The sequence below is a fragment of the Pelmatolapia mariae genome, linkage group LG3_W (assembly GCF_036321145.2).
Source record: "Pelmatolapia mariae isolate MD_Pm_ZW linkage group LG3_W, Pm_UMD_F_2, whole genome shotgun sequence".
Taxonomy (NCBI): Eukaryota; Metazoa; Chordata; class Actinopteri; order Cichliformes; family Cichlidae; genus Pelmatolapia; species Pelmatolapia mariae.
In genome coordinates, this window is record NC_086229.1 from 91,600,058 (window position 1) to 91,620,087 (window position 20,030).

At 37.5% G+C, this 20,030-nt stretch overlaps 1 protein-coding gene and 1 pseudogene across 3 annotated transcripts in view; one reads left to right on the plus strand and one right to left on the minus strand.

Moving 5' to 3' along the window:
* The window catches only part of sorcs2 (sortilin-related VPS10 domain containing receptor 2), a 353,182-nt gene that overhangs the window by 218,287 nt on the left and 114,865 nt on the right, over positions 1-20,030 (plus strand). The gene's annotated exons all lie outside the window — the stretch shown is intronic.
* LOC134625073 (5S ribosomal RNA) lies at positions 12,131-12,249 on the minus strand (annotated as a pseudogene).

Sequence of the window (20,030 nt, forward strand, 5' to 3'; positions counted from 1 at the left end):
ATTCTTCAACTTCACCTTAAAAATCAGCAGCTAGACATGTAAAACTTAGACACAATTGGGTGTTCCAAAAGTACAGTGATCCGAAATACATCAAAACTGATTTTGGAATGTATAAGGCAGGCTAATATTAAACTTCTGGAATGGTCCTCTCCAAGCATCATCATAGCCAGAATCCATAGCCAGAATTATGCCAGAATCATGTTGATAGCTACCAAAAGTTTCTGCTCAATGTGCAACTCGCTCAGGGTCATTTAACCAAATATTAGTGGGGATGTATGTATAGTTTGACCCTATATCGATTAGAGAAAATCCAAAATAAATTGTAATGTGATATGTGCACCCATGTTTGATCATTATAGAGAAGCTGTGGTGTTAATGGTTGGTGGTAGGTTATATCAAAGTTAGCAAGCTGTTGCTCACAGTAAGACAGTAATTTATTAACAGATATCAATTCTGCCCATTTTCATTCACTTATCTTTCTTCACAAACACATCCACTAAATCCTCAGTGTCCTTTCCCTTTTGCTCTGTTGGTCTGCTGGAGGTTATGACAGAAAACCTCAGCAGTATTCATACAGAACAGAGTTTGGCCCACATTCTGGGAGGGCCCGTTTGGTCCTCAGCCTGAGTCCTTTGCTTTAACACAGATAGATCAGGTCAGTCAAGGAGAAAGCCACAATCTCCACCACTGTTTCCCTTCTCTTCAAGCTTTGTCCTTTATCTGTTGCCTATCTGTTCTGACCACATCCCAACTAGAGCAGAACAGGAGGGTGAATCAACCATCATTGCCCTTGAACACTCTGCTGCACTCCAAAAGAGACAACAGAAAGGGAGAGTTGTTAGATTAAAGCCTTGTTGAGCCAAGTGGTTTTCGCTATTCCCTTACTAACCCAGGGGGCAGTTTGTTTCTACCAGCAAGTAGTGTTTTGTTACAGTTTTCCCACTAAAGGAGGGTAAATCATTCTCTCAGCTCCACTTCTAAATTGCTACCTTCTCCTAGCTAAATGCAAGTCTTTTCTTTCCCTTTTTTGACCCAAAGATCAATTATTCCAAAGATTGTGTGTTTAAAAACCTTGACACTTTGTCACAGACAAATTTAAATGTGTTAAAAATGGGCAGGAGACTAACAGACCTAGCATTGGCAGGTGACTAATCTCTGAAACATGGAGCACAGTAGGTCAGTGTGATTTATGGTAAGCACTGCTAAAATTGCAACAAAAAAACAGCATTGTTTGAGAACTGGACGTTCTGTCAATACCCTCTAACATCTGATAAAATAATGACATAAAAGATACTTTAAAGCTTTACGTCTTTTGTTATTTAACTGGAAATAAGCAGTTAAATCTAAAATTTGAGATTTTGAAAAATGTAATGCCAATAAATAGTAACCAATAAAACCAATGTAAAACAATCAGCTAAATCATTTAAAAGTCACTTGTCAGCAATATGTCTCTCATACATTAAAGATGTAGAAATGGCAAGTTTTAAAGTGGTGTTTCATTTGATCTCCACTCAGCACAGGCATAAGAGTATTTTAGGCATCATTGCCATTAGCTAAATGACATAATTAATTTTAATTAGCCAGATTTGTAATAAGCTGCTGCCTGGAGCATGTTATTTGTTATTTAATAAACAAAATGCTTTCAGCATCTGCAATCAACAAAATTATCTCTGGGTTTGCCAATTAAAATTGAGACGCCTGCTATCGGAATATTTAGAATTCTCTTATTTTATTTAAATTTTTTAAATTTAAGCTTTTTATTTCCTTCTGATATTTTTATATTTCACACCAGTCCGTTAGAACATTCTTCGGAACTTGCCTCATTAAATTTTACAGGCTGACAAATAGTCATAAGTCTGAGTGAACTGACTACAAAGTTAAACTGGCTATCAGAGCTTAACCCTGGAGGCCCTGTTGGAAGGTCGGGCTTACAAATAGCTTATCAACTTATTTTGAGTACAGTTTAGCTGTTTTAACTTCCATAAAGTTTAACAAAATATTTTTTGTTGACAAATAACCAATTTAGCTGTTGAGCTACAAATACTGTTTATGAATCCTACTTAAAAACAGGCTCATTTTTAAAGAATTAATAGTAGTGGTGGGCAGATCGATCCAAATATCGATAGTATCGATCCCAAGTCGGCATCGGTATCGGATTGATACTAGCCTGGTGAGATCGATTCTTTACTTTGAGTTCTGCTTGTTAGCTATGCTGTGCTTTCGGCAAAAACGAAACAACCAGGTCGCTGGACTCACCGCTCCTGTGTCAGCGGAGAGCAGGCACACTTTGCTCCCTCTCCCCCACTCTTATGTTTCGGTGTTACACTGACACGTCACGTGACTTAGACACTTTGGGGGTTGTTAATTTGTTTACATATTAATTATTAGTTTTATTTTTTCCGAGCCGCGCGCTGTCCATCCTTACAGTGATCACACGGTTGCTGTAACAGTAGCCTACATTCAACGGCTGCAGCCCTCCTGCTGCCAGCTGTGCACATCAACTCCAAAAACAACAACAGCACAAGCAACGCACAGGTTTTAAGCCAGCGAGGCATCATTGTAGATGCCGTGAAGGTGAGTCCATCTCACCTGCAGCGGCATCGCAGACCACGAGCCGCCACAATAATAAAACATTTTTTATTTAATTATAAATGAATTATTTCTCCTAATTATGTCCTGGGTTTTAACTAATTAATAATACCAAAGGAAACATCACAAAAAACACTTAAGGTCATGAAAAGTAATTGCGATTTAGCAATTCAATGAGGCATCCACCTTATTTATTGAAAAGTATCATATCGTTATTGGTATCGGCGATACTGGCCCAAATTTACTTGGTATCGGATCGATACCAAAATATGCAGCATCGCACATCACTAATTAATAGTTATGAAATCTAATATAACTTGTCCTCCTTTTTAAGGTTTTTTTAGACCATCATGTGTGTAAAACCAGATTAACTGTAATAGCTTTTTGCTCTCGACAGTGCTGCTGTTTAGCTCCCGATCGATGTTTGTTTCTTTCATCCAATCTCAGCCACTCACCATGGCTGTGACCTGTTACCACAGTAATCAATTGCTGACATTTTACACCAGGACTGAAGATGCACCAGCGAATTAGGGCAATTATATTGGAGGAGAAAAGAGGCACAGAGCAAAGAAGAATGTGGAAAAAATACCACCCTGGAAAAATATAAGGAATGTAAAGGCACTGCAGCTGTTAGTTTATTAGAGACTTAGTGAATGAATAATTACACCAATTAATTCTATAGATTCAAAAGTGAATGCCATGTTAGATCATTTCATGTGCATCACACAAACAAAACAATAAAGCAGTGAGTATATTCTGTAGCTATGCAGTAATGTATGTTATAAAAGTGCCTTACAGAACGGCTGACCTGTCTTAGTTCTGGTAATTTAGCAGCACCATATTATTATGGATTAACGTGCATGAAGACATATATCAAAACTCCACTAATGTCTTGGTTTAAGTTAAAAACATTTTGGAATGTGGAAAGTTAGTGCAGCAATTTAGCACTGGCCAAAATGTAGCCCCAAACCTTGACAGACCTCACATTATGTTTTACAGATGACTGGAGACACTCACTCTTTCCTGACCTCCTCTATATATATTGATAATGATTCAAACCAAAAATGTTTGGAATATAAAGAGAGACTGCATACTATGTCCAGATACACCATATAGACCTTTGTGAATCAACTTGTTGGTGCAAAAATACTATCTATGCCTCTCTAACTATGTTATTGTGAACATTTGTCACTGAAGAAATTGGAAAAAATTATATATTTGCTAGTTATGAAGTGCCAAAAGACGCAGTTTAAATTGAGGTATCTGCCATGTGATGAATAGTTATTTGTCCTAGTTTGAGTTTGGTTCCTTTTTAAGCTTGAATGATTCATAGATCAGTGTTAAGTGACTTAAAACGCAAACTCAGTCATTCCTCTGAAAATGTACAGGTACAAGGACTGGACTGAACATGAAGAAAAAAGCAGATAATGTCCATATGTCTTGCAATCAATTGTTTTCTTGCTGATAAACCTAGATTTTATGACCATTTTATTATATGGTTGTGTTTGTTATTTCAATTATTGTTGTGATATAACAACACAGGTGCAGCAAAAATGACGTGAATTTAGTCGTGTTTGTGCATTTGTGTTCATGTTTCTGTGTGTATCAGTGCAGCTGGTGAGGTGTGTTTGTGTGCGTGTGTGTTTGCAAACCTGTGATTCCCTCACACGCGTGTCGAATATGATTGTACTCCTCACAGCAGGCGAGCAGAGGATAATTTGAATTAGCATATCGGCACACAAACCATGTCATTTTGTTCACATCTGCCTGTAAAATATATAAACATCTTATTCTCCGCTGATGTTTGCCTTAATCTCTGCAAATCCCTTTAAATGAAGTGATCCATGATGTTTCAAGCATGCTGGATGTGATACACTTACTCTACTTACTTTCAGCAACATCCACCAACCAGGAACTTTTAATATATATGTTGATGAGCCTGAACTTGAAAATGTCATTAACAGTAAATGCCATTTATTTATGCTGTAGTGTTGATCTGGGGAAAGCCTAGTTTATTATGATGTTTTATTAAAGTATTTCTGCCATGACAGCTTGTGCCAGCTCACTAAGTAAATATAGTCTGCCAAATTTATGATATTTTAAAAAGGACAATGGAGGACTGCATTGCTCTGATGGTTGATCCAGTCCTAGTTTCATAGGGTGACAGGTTTAAGTAGAAAAATGTTTTTTAGCATATGACCCTGAGAGGTTACTATTATTGTGCCACAAACATAATTCATATATCATACACATATTTTTTTCTGTTCGACATATGAGGCATGTAAAAGAAAGGGATGGGTAACAGTAATTTGGACGGTTATCTAACCTACTTCAACACTCTGTAAATTAGATTATTGGCATTATTTTGAAAGATATTTCAGTATTTTAACTCATATATCCAAAAAAGGTAAAAAAGTTAATTTGTGATCTTACAGAGCACTGTGTGCGTGAACTGCTGAGAAACACCAAGGGTTTTGTGCAGTCTGATCTCTGTTTAGAAATCTGACAAAAACTTTTAAGTATTAAAAACTACTTTGTTTCTTGTGGAAAGTAATTCGGTTTTCTATAATACATCTGCTCTATGAAGGTAAATTCTGTTCTGTTGCATGATTATACCAGAATTACCGAGGACTAGAAATATGCTGGACTCATCTCAATAAACAGCTACAGCGCAGGACCAAAGCTTTGATCCAGCTGCATCACTTATGGATTTCTACCAATTTCCCACTGGCATTACAAATTAATAAAGGCTCCCTAGTGACAGCTATCAAAGCCACAAAACAAGACATGCTTTCATTGGCATTAAATAATGCAATTCTTTCCGATGGCCATGATTACAATAAAAAAGCTAATGAAAAAGTTACATACTTAATTAAAGTATCTTTTTAAGTATTCTTCTTCCCAAAAGAAGGCAGCTGGAGAAGTCCAAGTATTCAAAATTACAATAATATTGTTCACACAGGGCAAGCTTATAAAGAAAGATAACTTAAATAAACTTGTACGGGTAAATCAATGATGCTGAAGTACTGCAATCTGTTTCACCTGACAAGTTTGAGGATGACTAATGATAGGTAAATATTTTCCTTCTATCATTATCTGACATTACCCCTTACCTATATTTTATATTTTTGTTTTCCTGTAATTAACTAGAGCAGTCACATACTTACGCCAAATAAGACACTTCTCATTAAACAGGAAAACACATTATACCTGTTAGAATTCATGCATTCTTCCAATTAAGTTAACCCTGAGTTAATCTTGTCATCAGAAACTGGAACACTGATACAGTATGCACTTTTCACAAGAATTTTAACTTGACGTAAACAGTCAGCAGTGATGGATTTGTAGCCATTCTGCCAAGAGTTTGCTGACGTGTCTGTAGTCCTTTTACAAAGTGGGACTTCAATAGGAAATTCCAGCTGGCAGGCACTCATTTCTACATGATCTCAACAATGAAAATAAATTTTTTAAAGAGCATTATGCTGCTGTAGAGTGGTACAGTCAGGTACTTAAATAAGTGTGCTTTGATTTATTTCCCATGTCCATATTGGACTCATGAGACATGGTGAAAGTCGACAAAACTGTCTAATAAAGGATTCAGTACAAATGACTTGAGATTGTCACCTTTGTAATTTGTTTGCAATATGTGTGGACAAGAAGTAGAGTTACAATGTGGTTTTTAATGCATTTTTTTTAAAAAGTGAAGCAATCACGTATATTGTACCTGCCACTCGGAAGATCAATTACAAACTGATTCAGTTCCTCTCCTTATAGCTTTAGCTAAGCTTGATGGATCTGTGTTATTTTATCTTCTCTTTGGTTAGGAGAGATGGAGTAAGCAGTGTCCGAAGGCAAACATCCCCATTTAAATGATTGGCGGGTCAGTTGAACTAAGCAGTCAACACTGAAAAGATTTTCGTTTTTTTATCATCTGTATCTCTTACAGAAATATTTATGATCATATATCACATTGATCCAGCCACTAGTGAACAGGTTAAAGAGATATACAGCGGAAAGCTTAAAAAATCTTCTCAGATTTCATTTTAGTTCTAAAAAATCCATTTAGATAGTGTGTTTGTTTTTTTCTCCTGTCGATACACATGGGCATCTTTTCAACCAGAAGAAGCTAACAGCTAATCTTTAATGCTTATGGAAATATGAGGATTTTTTTTCTCTATTTCTACTTTTCTTGATCTTTATTTATCCTTCACCGTTATATAATACATTCTCAATCTGTTACAGGAGTGCTGTAACAGAGCTGTCACCTACTGCTATACTCACTGCTCTTGATATGAAAGTGACAGCCAAATAGCTGTGAAGTAAATATAAAACTTGACATCAGTTTTGATTTTATTAAAGGTTGTTGCCTAGTGTAGGTGTCTTTGCTTGATGCCTGAAGGGAAAGGATGCGTTTGGCTTTCAATGTAAATTATTTTTGCAGGAAGACAAATTCAAGTTCACAGTTTAATGTTTTATGAGTTTAACACTTTTATTTTTGTTGGATTGCACAGTGTTCAAACAAAAAAAAAAGATCTGTTAAGAACAACTACAAGCTTGCTATGTATTCAAGGCACCAAATGTTTATTGTTGACTTTTTTATTTTAACTCAAGTACCTATGGATGTTTGAAAGGAATGATTACCATCAGTAAAGTCATTTTTGATTAGTATATCAAGTTTGAGATAAGATAATGGCATTAATTTGCTGTTGTGGCCTTATTAGCCTGCTAGTTTTGTTGCCAATCTATTTACCAAACTCTGTAATTCCAGTATGTTTCTGCAGACCTCAAAATGGTAAATTAAGAAGACATAAAAAATTTTTTTCCTTAAGTAGATGTGGACAAATCAATCTTTTGTGTGTAGTCAACCACCTGAGCAAAAAGAATGACAGTAGTGTTTATATAGATATACTGAATAGTGGAACTTTGAAATTCATGGTAGTCGTATCCAGTGTTTTCCACGGCACACACTTCACATTAGAAAAATCACACGGCACACCAACAAACAAAAATGTCACAAAAAGCAGACTGATGATTTTCCACACCAAGCATAGCGGACTTGGCTCGGTTTGTCCCCAGTATACCTTTTTTGCATTCTTTTGACCACTATTCAAGCTAGGGCCTTTATCTGGGTCGGAATTTTCTCCAGGACCCAGGTCAGACTGACTACTTTTTCTTTTCAAATATTTATTTATTGCTATTACGCGCTGCGTTGTCTCACTAACAGCATGACTATTATGTAATTCCTTCTTCATCTTCTTCCGTTTTACTGGCAGTTGGCAACCTATTAAATTAGAGCAGGTAGTTGTACTGCCCTCTAGTGGAAGAGAATGTAATTGTTCTGCCCATTACTGATCGCTAACAGTACTAATCAGGTGGAACCAGATAATCTTGGGAAACACTGGTCTGATGTAGTCATGGCAATTCTAACAGAATCTATCCAGTTTAAGCAACTGAAAACATTTTTATTTACATGCTTCATGCATTTTTAAAAATCATTTGATTATCAAAAAAACCCGCAAACAAACAGTGAAATAGTTCTGTCACACACAGCCCTTTGCATTGCCGCCAGTCACTGTCCCGCCCATGCTCATATAAGTTCTTGCATGTCCCCCGCTGTCACATACCTCTAGATTTTTCATTAGCTGAAAATGCGTGGATCTCTTTCTCACCGACACTCTGTGCATTATTCAAAACATCTGTCCCCAAATATAACCCTGGAAGATTTGCATGCATATGCCGACCCCTAAAATCCCTCACCATTACCCTCACACACTCTGGTTTTGAACACAAGTTTAAATCTTTAACAGCATAGTAATAGGGTGAGGATGATAGAGTGAAGTAGAGCGGGGTTTAAAACATTGAAGGGGATGGCAGAACGGGTTTACCATTAAGGAGCTCACTGCAATCAGAGGAAGGCAGGGCCAACTGCCATCTTGATGCACATTTTGAAGAAATCTCCATGGGATGCTTCCTCTGATCACTGTGATTTCCCCACAGTGTTCGTGTGCATTCTCCGAGCTTGTATGTGTAGTTTTGCTCTGTTATGGCAGCTAGTGGTTAGTCCATGTGTCTGTTTATGCAAATGTACTTGTGTCCTCTGAGTTTTCAAGTATCTGTCAAGGAGTCGGCGTGTGTATCTACTCCCAGACATAGGTGAGTGTTTGTCTGAACCCACATGGATGCCTCACCACCTACCCCCTACTGTTCCCTGTTTAGTTGAAAACAAGCAGTATCCATAACAGCAGGCTGTGATGGTAAAGTGATTGTTGTTGTTGTTTTGTGTGTGCGCGTGTGTGCGTGTTGGGATATAGGGGTGACTTAATGATAACTTGATATTGCCTTCACTGTGGGATCAACACAGATGTAGTGGAATTTGTATTTATAGACTAATCGTTGGTTGAAGGAGAATGAATGACATGAGAAGAAGGAGTGGATAAAAGGAGATGAAAAGAAACATGGAGTTGATTCGGCAAGTTGGTGGGTTTTTTTGACAGGAAATAAATAGGTGATACAGTCTGTTCAAGTCTGAAATCAAGGTGGGAAAAATGCCATGAGAAATCTGTTATTAATTTGAGGAATGTTTTATTACCAAGCTGCTTCATTTTAAACTCATTTCTACCTCCAGCCTCTCACATACAGATGCTGGGATGACAGGAGGAAACCTGTCTCCAAACAACTGTGGTCCAACATGGACTCATTGTAATCACTCTCAGTCAAATCTGGAAAGGTTTGCCAATAATTTCCATCCAAGCTATAAATGCAGACAGATTGGCAACATGTTGGAGTTAATCTGAGCCCATCTGCACCAGTGAGTGCAACTTGTCTACGATGTGTCTCTTTGAAATAGGAAACTCTGCTTAAGCAGATTGTCAACTGCTTGTATGCTGGTTATTTCCTATAAAAGTAAGGATGCTGAGCATCTATGTCATTTTGCCATTAAATTGCCATTCTAGTAGTAAATGTGAACTTCTGTTTAAAGTTGACACACCACCCATATGGAAAAGATATATATAAATCTTATAAAGTTTGTATCTGTCTTGTGTGAAACTTGTATGAAAAGCATACAAGAGTGAAAACAGATATAAGATCCCTTGAAAAATTATATAATGAAACTTGTATGTTTTGGATACTTACTAAAACAATATATGAAAGTAATGAGAAAGTGGCCACTTTCATGAGTAAATCATGTAAGCCTTATATGATTTACTCATGAAAGTGGCCACTTTCATGAGTAAATCATATACGTTTTTACTATTTCTTTTCCATATGGGCAACTACTAACAACTAACTTAAATCTTGTAATAGTTTAAGCTGTGGAGATTCTACATTAAAAATACTATTGATTTTACAGTGTATTAATACACATTGTACTAGGTTTTAAAATTACCTTAATGATCCTGTTAGCTATGTCAAACCTTTTCCTTTTCCGTATAAGCATTGCTTGATGCTGTGTAGATAGTGATTCTAAACCTTTTTGGTGTGTCTCTTCTGTGGTAAAGTGTGGGTTATAGATCTGTGTGGTGTATTTATATCATTAAAAAGAATTTTAAACTGAAATATTCTAAGCTACTTAAGCAGAGCAGCTTGCATAAGAATACAAATGTGAAAAAAAAGATGCTGAAAATGACCATGATGTATAATAGGTTTAGATGATTTATGTTGTGACATTATCCTGCCAGAAGTAGTCATTAGAAGATGGTGGACTGCAGCAACTGGATATCCCGGTATCCAGTAAGGGTCCTGGCTAGACGACCCCCCCCCCCATGCTAAAACCAAGCACTGGAATGGCGTGGCTACGTCGGCAGCCTGTCCACAGGCTCGGACAAAAGCATTTCACTACATGCTGTACTGTGTATGTGACAAATATAATTTTAATTTGTAGCCATTGAGAGATGTCCACGAATAACAACAATGTAGGAGGTTGCGCGTTATGATTATAAGTGTTTGATATTAAGAACAAAATTTGCACCAAGAAAAGATTCTCAACAAATTGCACCACTACCGCCATCAACTTAGGCTGATTATTAGGCTGATTACTAAAGAGATATTGGCTCAGTGGATTCATACTGTTAAATGGGTCAGATGATATCCTGCTCTGTAAAGAACCACTGACCTTTATCACTGACACTTTTATGAATAAACTACACTGTTGTGATTGAAATCTCAGCAAATTCAGAACCAATATTCTTGGTGAATTTTAAACCTCTTTGTGAATGTTGGTCTTTACATATTTTAGATTTTTTTTTACATATTTTGTTATGATCTTTGTGCTTACTCCTGGTGCCACCATTATCTCTGGGTCTACATTTATTGTCTTTTTCCTTGTGTTGTTTTTTTTAGAAAGCCATGCGAGCAGCACATGAGGAGGAAATGAGATGAGAAAATGTGATGTAGTTCCCTTATTAGAAATCATTTGTTCACTAATAACAGTAAAGAATGGAGCCTGTTAAGATTTGATATTATGGGCTCATGTGAGCTGCTTGTGTATACCATAAGGTTGTTTTTATAATCCATAACGCACTGTTCTCCTCATAATTCCCACCCCCACTTCTGTAATAACAATCTAACTTCATTGTTGCAGGTGTCAGATACTCCCTGAATGACATCCTCACTGACACGGACACACGGTCAGAGCTTGCCATCTTATGGTCAGCGCTGTAATGAGAGCTGACCCTGACACAGATACAGTGTCCAACCTGCATATTGCACACCACATCCTGCTCTCCTTGTCTGGTCTGTCTGCCCTCCCTCCCCTTCCATTATGCAGCCGTCACAATCCTCCAAGATGACAATGACACCCCCACACCATCACCACCCGTCTCTTTTCAAACCTTGTCTCACATTCTCTCATCTTCCTATTATCGCTTCTCCAATAAGCCTTGAGGTCCAGCAGATAGGAGGGGGCCGATAGGAGGTCATGGCTGACTTTATTAAAACACGGGTGTCTATTAATCTGTAGTCCAAATCACAATGAAAGCGCAGGAGTAGAGGAATATAATAAAGATAGAAAAGGGCAAGGAGAGGCTGAGGTGGAATACAAGGAAGTGATGAGGTCTGAGAAATAAAAGGAATAATGGTTAAGAGAAAAATGATTTTTAAAAACCCTGAAAAATCAAGACTAGGGGAAAAAAGGTTATGGGAGCAGTTTTCCATCAAGCAAGGGCGAGGAGGGCTAGCAGTGAGTATCTTGTGGAATCTAAAAATAGACAAAAATTAAAATGTACCAACGTAAAGCAGTCTTTTTCCTTTTAACTATAACAATGTTCTGTCATAAATGAGTGGTTCTTGTATAGTGCTTTTCTACTCTGAGCACTCAAAGCGCTTTATACAACTAATTCATTTACACCCATTCACACAAGCACTTTTTCTAAGCTGTTAAGTTCTTTCTAACATTCATACACATTCACACGCTGATGGATGCATCAGAGGGCAACATAGTTAGTATCTTGGATACTTCGGATGCAGACTGGAGCAGATTGGGATCAAACCACCAACCTTCCAGTTAGCAGCTGACCTGCTCTACCCCCTGAGCTACAGCCACCCACTACAGCACCTGGTATTCCCAGGCGGTCTCCCATCCAAGTACTAACCAAGCCCAACCCTGCTTAGCGTCCGAGATCAAACGAGATCCGGCGTGCTCAGGGTGGTATGGCCGTAAGCTGCCTCTGTCGTGCTTGTTTGCATCCATCCTTTACATCACTGCCATTTTGTGGCTTTAGATGTCTCTGGAAGCAGAATTGCTGCTTGATTATCAAGCCAATAAAATATGTATTCGATTCTGATGGTTGTGTCTGTGTCCCATTAACAATGGCTTTTCAAGCTAAGAGGCCAGCAGCTTGGAGCAGGTTGTTTGCCTATGTAGACGGTGGATAAATCTCTGGCTTTTGACATGGAGACCAATGAGAGATTCAGCAAATTGCCACTGGCTCTGCTTTCTCAGTTACTATCTGCGCTTTGTGTCGAAATACAGCTAGCATGAGCGAGTAGATAAGCACTCTTATATATCATCATAACAGATGAGTTTTGTCAATCTTGTCAAATTTTTAATAACTCATTTAACAAATCAGTAATGGAAGTTTTAATGATGGAGAACAGAACTCCTGACATGTCTGGTTTAATAAAACAGGAAAGTTGAACAGGTGTAGATTCTGTCACCACTTTCAAATAAACATCTCCTAAAAATCATTTGGTGTACCAAAATTTAACCAGTTGTTTTGCTGATACTAAACACATCACACAGTGATCAAGGCTTTTAATTTAGCTGTGATCTTTTTTAAATATATATATATATATACATATATATATATATATATATATATACATATATATGTTGAATATATTTAATACTTCTAAGCTGATTAATATCTGCTGTGGAATTAACAGACACTACAAAACTATGAATTATGAATATGATGCATTACTGTAGGTTAAACAGAATATAAAGTGTTTCAAACAAGCTCAACTTTGAACATCTGCAGCAGTAATACTGATCCATATAACACATAGAAACATTTTTTCTGTAGAATAAATCTTTTCATTTTTGATACTTGCTGTAGAAATTGGCAGTGATGGAGATTTATGTGTAATGAGGTATTTTCATAGTATTTATTGCTACTTTTGTTAAATCAGTGGTTCCCAAAACTTCTTCAGCTTCTTGTGATAGTCAGCTAATAGTAAATAGTGAGATAACTTTAGTAGTGACAAAATTTTACAATTCTACATTAAAGAATGGCTGCAGGGGTGCAGATTGATTGATTGATTGATTGATTGATTGATTGATTGATTGATTGGAGGGGTATAGATTCTGCTTAGCTTTCTATAAAACTTATGATGATAGTGAATAGAAATGCAATTAAACCCATGCAAGACATTTTCTTATTTTCTCTTATTTCTATTCTTTACACTTTTGTTTTCAGTTGTGCACATAATTTCATAATTCATGAAAGCAAATTAATTAACACACCGTCACTGCTTTGCCTACAGTTTAATGAAAGTAAAACCATTGCTTAATTTAACTTCCTCGACGGCTTCCAACCTGTATTTTTCTAGCTAATTGAGTGGACTTGATTGTGCAGACTTATTTGGCGTAATTGGTTTGATTGTTTGTTTTTTTACAGCATGCAGGTTTATCCGAGTTAGCTGAACAACTTAAGGGAGAAACACACCGCTGGGTTCAAACTTTCTCTTGGGAAAGAAGTATCAAAAAGATTGTGTATAGGTGAATTAATGGGCTTAAATGTCATTAATAAACATAGTAGAAATTTAGTTTCAGCACCGCTTTCTAACACCAAGACTTTGACTTAAAGAGCAGAATTTACAAAATTTGCCTTCAGTATCAGTCGTTTTCTCACCATAATTCCAAAACCCCTTTATAACACAGGAGACACAGTAATTTACTGCCCAAAGAACAAATGGGTTCAGTGACATTTGTAAATGAGATGGCTTACTGTACATTCTATATTCTTTAATTTAGCTTACTTGAAAAGAAAGCAAGGTATTTAATTGATAACACGCTCATAGATTACAATGGGGTATTTATTTCTCTATTTGTTGTTGTTTACCGTTTATCTAAAAATTAAAATGAATGTCATATTTTACTGTAATATGGTATTAGTTCAGCATCTTTTCAGTCCTGTGATACAGAGCATTGAAATCTATAACTTTTAGTGCAGGATGGCTGAAAGGTACAGTCTGGTCAAAGTCCAGAATTCAGTCCAAAATACTGCAGCACGAGAGCTGCCTGCAAACCTCAGTGTACTGCAACAACACTGTAAAGAGTGGGACAAAATTCCTTCAAAACAATGTAGGCTACTTATAAAGTCATAGAAAAAACACAGAGGTAGTATTTAAATAGTTTTAGAACCTGGTAAGGATCAGATTAATTTCTGTTAATTACTCCTAAGCTTAGCCCTAAGGTTAAAAGACTTTGTACATTTTTTCCACATGACAGTATCGGGTATATGTTTACTCTAACCCATTATAGTGTGCTAGCCAGGAGGGTGTGTTCACATTCTTAATACAGGTTACAGCACAGGCTAATTTCCAATTCTTTGCTAAGGTTTCAATTTCCAAATCTTTGTTCATTGCATTTAACTTAATTTAAACTCTGATGAACAGGATGTAAATGCACTATCCTTTCTTAAAAAGTACTTTTTCAGTACAGTAATTATTAATGGATTTCAAATACAGAGCACTGTGTAAAAAATGTTTTTCTTATTTCTTGTTTTTGTTTGTAGTAAGTGCTTCTTTATGTTTTTTATGCCTCAAAGGCAGAGGAGATATATATTATTTTCAAGCTTTTGACTTTTGTATAAATTATTTGTAATATTTTAGGAAGAAACGCTTGTGTTGCATAGCAGAATCATTTTAAAAACTGTACTTCTTTAAAATCTAAAAATAGATAATTATTAAAATGTAGCAAAGTAAGGCAATCTCTTTTCTTTTATCTCAAACAGCATTCTTTGATAAAGCTATATTTTCTCTCCTTGCCTTTCTGTAAAAGTTACCACACGCAACTAACCCGGTGCACTAGTTTCATGTGCAAATAAAGTAGACTTGCAGGATGAAAGAGTGCTTCTTTGTTAAAATCTGCAACAGACGGTTGGTGTCAGGCAGTCAGCTGCCATTTTGAGCGAGGGCAGGTGGGGCAAGCTGCCATAATGACTGTTTGATGATGAGTCTATTTAATTATCATTAGCTTGAGCACACATCCCCATTCCCTTTATGGATCCCACGGAGGTAATCAGACAGGTTTCGAGAGGAACTTATGAGAGGAGTTAGAAAGGGGCGGGGTGGACAAGGGGCAATCGGAAGACAGAGAAGAACAAAGGAGAAATGAAAGGAAAAAGGGTGAGAAAGACAAAAGATGAAAGAAAGGAAAGAGGAGGAAAGAAGATGGGATAGTGCAAAAGATGAGAGGAGGAAATGAGATGAGAAGAGAAGATAAAAGACAGGAGATTGTTCGGAAGAGTAGAAGTTTTAAGAAGAAGAAGGTGAGAAGAGAGAAAGAAAACAGATGGGGATGGAGATAATGAGAGAGGAGAGGTGAGGAATCAAAGACATGAGGGGAGAACATAGGCTAGCAAAAGACACACGGTGGGAAAAAAGGACAGAAAAGAACAGAAAAGCACACGACTCAGAAGAGCAGACAGAACAAAAAAAGACAGAAAAGCATACAAAGAAAAGACGAGATCTGGAAGAAGGTATACAAAGTCAGTTCAAAAGAAAATTAGCAAATAGAAAATGTACAAAAATAAAATCGATAACAGAAAGAACAATAGACCACAAAAAATGCCAAACAAAACTGGCAGAGTGTCTGAGTGTGATTCTAATAATTAGACTGATTAAAGAAGTGGCACAGTGCAACTGTTCATGCTCATCATTCACCTAATTTACTACACTCTGCTTAGCTTACTAACATGCCTGAGAGGGTAACAAAAGAGACTCCAAGCAGCACGCACACACACACACACACACACACACACAGAGTGAGTGTTTTGTCACATATGAAGAGCACCCACTTAATCTCACGTCTGCAACCTGATATGGCCTACAGCTAAGAGGTCTTAATGACGGTTTTTTATTTTAGTTTTCCTTCCTAATAGACCGAGGAGAGAGAGCATCGTAGTAGGTCCTTTATCTCATTGCAGAAGGCAGTTCCTCATACTTTTATACAGTGACTGAACTGTCAAAGTCCAGATGAAAAACATTTTGTACTAGTATTGGCTGTAGCCATGAGCAGCTTGCAGTGCCTTTATTGGATTGGACATAAAAAGCGGCAGAACCAACACTGTGAAAACACATCCAAGCACTCCAGTCTTATGAACTGTCTGGATGCCGGGAGCTTCACCCTGACTTTGAAATAAATTCAAGAAATGGGATTGCTTTTTGTGACTTAAGGTAACTGGAACAGTATCAACAAAACAAGCCCTCCAAGGTACATGCAAGGTGCAAGTAAAAGACAAAAAGAAGACATTGCCATAAGGCCAAGAGCTGGCAGCCTGTCGCAAACATTTCCTGTGACAAACAGCCGCCGTCTCTCTCTATTACAGTAATGCTTTACTAGTACGCTATGCACAATTCACACTGCACTTATAAGGCCTTACTAGTACAGCATGTAAATGCAACAGTGCTTGGGTTTGTACAAAGCATACTTTTAATAATCTGCTGGTGATTCCTGAATTAAAGATGAGACTCGTGTTCCTTTCACAGCTACGTTCAAATAAGGACACAAAGTCATTATCAATAGAGTTCTATATAGTTCTAAATAGCGGCTGTGAGCCATACAAACCATTCACTGAACATCTTTTGAATGAACTACAATGCTTGTGCAAAACAAAAAGCACATGCAGGCCTTGTTATAATGGTAGAAGGTCCAAAATCAGTGCACACGAAATCTTCAGAAAAAGTCCACATGAAATCACATAATAGGAGTTTGGGGCTCTAAGACTGATTGTGTTACTTTTCCAATTTGGGGCCACCTACCCACTGCAGCAGAGAATTTTAATTATCTCTATCCATGCTTTGTTTTTTGTTTTTTAACACATCAAAAAGCATGCTCATTTATTTTCCTTCTTTCATACATATGAGGACCGTTTGTGGTCGCAGCAGGTTAGGAAGGATATTCAGAGCATCCCTCTCTGAGGAAGGATTTTCCAGTTCCTTCTGACGCTTATCCCTTATCCCTATAGCAAGAGCTGGGCATGGCATACTTTGGGGATGTGCGTGGAAGTTCTCCAAAGAATACCACCAAAAGGAATTCTAATCTGAGAACCACCATAGTTGGTTCTTTTTGAGGCAAAAGAGAGGTGGCTTTTCTCCAGGCTCCACATCTGAGGTGGGGTGAGGAGCACCAACAGCCATTTGAATAAATTAAATAAATGCCCTGTTATTTAAAATACCTAGGGCTTTTTCCATTTTTGTTTCTGTATGTTGCTATTTATAATGCTAGTGCAGGTATATGCAGTGCTGCAGGTTTTCATCTCATACGCGTGCTGTTTTTCTGTTTTGTTTTTTTACCACTACTTGCTATTGATTCCCAGTAATCCACTAACAACTGTTTACTGTGGCAGAGTGCTAGAGGCTTTACATTGTGTTAGCCCACGCTTGGATGTGCCGCACTGCACACAGGACCATCTATCTTTCCTGTAATACACAAGTCAGTCAGAATCACAGTTTTATTTTTTATTTTTATACCATTTATTTTTTGCTTATAGGGTATCGAAAAGCTAAACCAGAAAAATATTGTACACAGTCTATTACAGTCATATTCTGAGGCATGCAGTCCCGGGGATGATTAAATGGGCTTTGAGATTGTGTATATGGTGTATGGGAACTTTTTCCCATTGCCTGTTGCCTCTGGTACACTGAGTTAAATAGTACAGCTCCCTTGATCTTTGAGTGTGAATAGAGATGAAAACAAAATGTGATGCAATGGCAATAGTTTCATAAAACAGATCTAAATATAACTGTGTAGCCAACTTACACCACAAATAAAATGGTAGAAAATTTTAAAAAGCAGCAGTGACAGCCCTGGGAGGCACAGCAAAAGGACTGAAATGGGAAAAAATGCTTCATTTCTTTATTATAAAGCTCTTCTGGCATAGTGTTAGATAACTTATCATTATCCCAGCTTCCTATCTACTAGCCCTGTATCCAGACCATTAGTTCAGGTTCTCTATGAAACCGGCCATTTTACCTCCAGACTCCCATTTTAAAACACCTCCTCCATGAGCTTCTACTAATATGTAATTTTTCTGAGACTGCCTCCTGTTAGATTTGCACTGGAAACACACTAAACTACAGCTATATATGTTTGAGCTAAAATGTAAAATATGCAAAGAGTCAGTGAACATATTTGACAAACAATCTTAGTTCCATACATCTATCGAGCCGCACACAGGTCGCCAGCCTGTTGCAGGGCCACACCTATGTGCAGTTTAAGATCTCCAGTTAACCTAACTCCACCAAGTGCTTGCCTTTGGACTGTGTGAGGAAGCTAGAGTTAACTTACTTACAAAGTGTGTGTGACAGATGTGTCATGTCGAGTGCTGTGTAGCAGGAAGGAGGCAAGACCCAAACGCAGGACTCTCAGACACGGGACTTAAACTCAAAACGAATCTTTATTCGCTGGAAACACTTTTCAAGAAGTTAACTTCACAAAACAAATCAGAAACCTTAAACATGAAATAGAAACTACACTGGATTCAAGAAACTAAAAACTAAGGACCATGAGACAGAAAAACCAACCAGGACCACAACAAGCGAACACACAGCAAAGTGAGGGTACAACAGCAAAGAGCAAGGAAAACACAGGGCTTAAATACACACTTGCACAATCAGGGAATGGGAGACAGGAGGGAAACACAGCTGGGAGAAATCAGAGCTAACGAGACAAGGGGAAGCAAAACCAGACACACTGCACACAGGACAGGGACTATGAAAATAAAACAGGAAGCACACAACAGAAACAGAGGCACAGACTTGACACTGAACATAGGGACGCAGGAACAAAACCTAAGAACTAGAAGTCACAGAACAACGAACTAGAAATACTGAGACAGATACCAACTCCTCTATATCCTTTATCAATAAAAACAGAGTTCAGAACTTTCATTATCTTGAGTTCAATTTAAACATGATCCTGGGGGATAAGTTACATGTATTAGGTCAGAAAAAACCTTCTGCAGCATCTGAACAAACATGACACCTCAAGTGTTGCCATTCCACATGCCTTATTGGGTAATTTCACACAATCCAACAGTCTTGCAGCCTCTGGTTCAGATCCAGTGCTAAATTCTCTCAGAAGGGATGCTGATTTACCAAGTGTATATCTAGCTTCCTTGATATGCATTTGATTATTCAGCTAAAGATCATAAGACTGGTAGCTTATGGTACCACCTTTTGAAATGCAGTAAAAAGTACTAATCCAGTACAATTCATTCTTCACAGTTGCATATTGTGATGGTTGTCACAAAATCACACCCGTGTATCTCGACATAACATTTGGAACCACTGTAGTAGGGGGAGGGAAACATCTAGTAAGTCTTCGAAATATTAGCAACACATTGATGTCATTTCAGTTTCCTGAAATGTTTTTGCCGAAAATTGATTTTCAAACACTCACCTTCCCTATATTGTTCCACTGGTACCTTTTCACAGAACTCAGAAAGGCAGCATAAACTTGTTGCTTTCACTTTATAGTGCATGTACATGTGTAAAATAACCAATGTCAGTGCATTCTTATTTTGCACAGTGTTTTGCATATTTTACATTTTAATTTGTTAAAACTTCTGATGGCCATACAAATGCACAACTGTCCTTTGTTCTAATGACTCCATTTAGATCTATTCCCCAGCCAAGAGAAACACATTTCTGTAAAATCCAGATAAGAGCTCTGCAAACAAGAGCGTCCAAACAAACAGACAAGTCATTACACAATG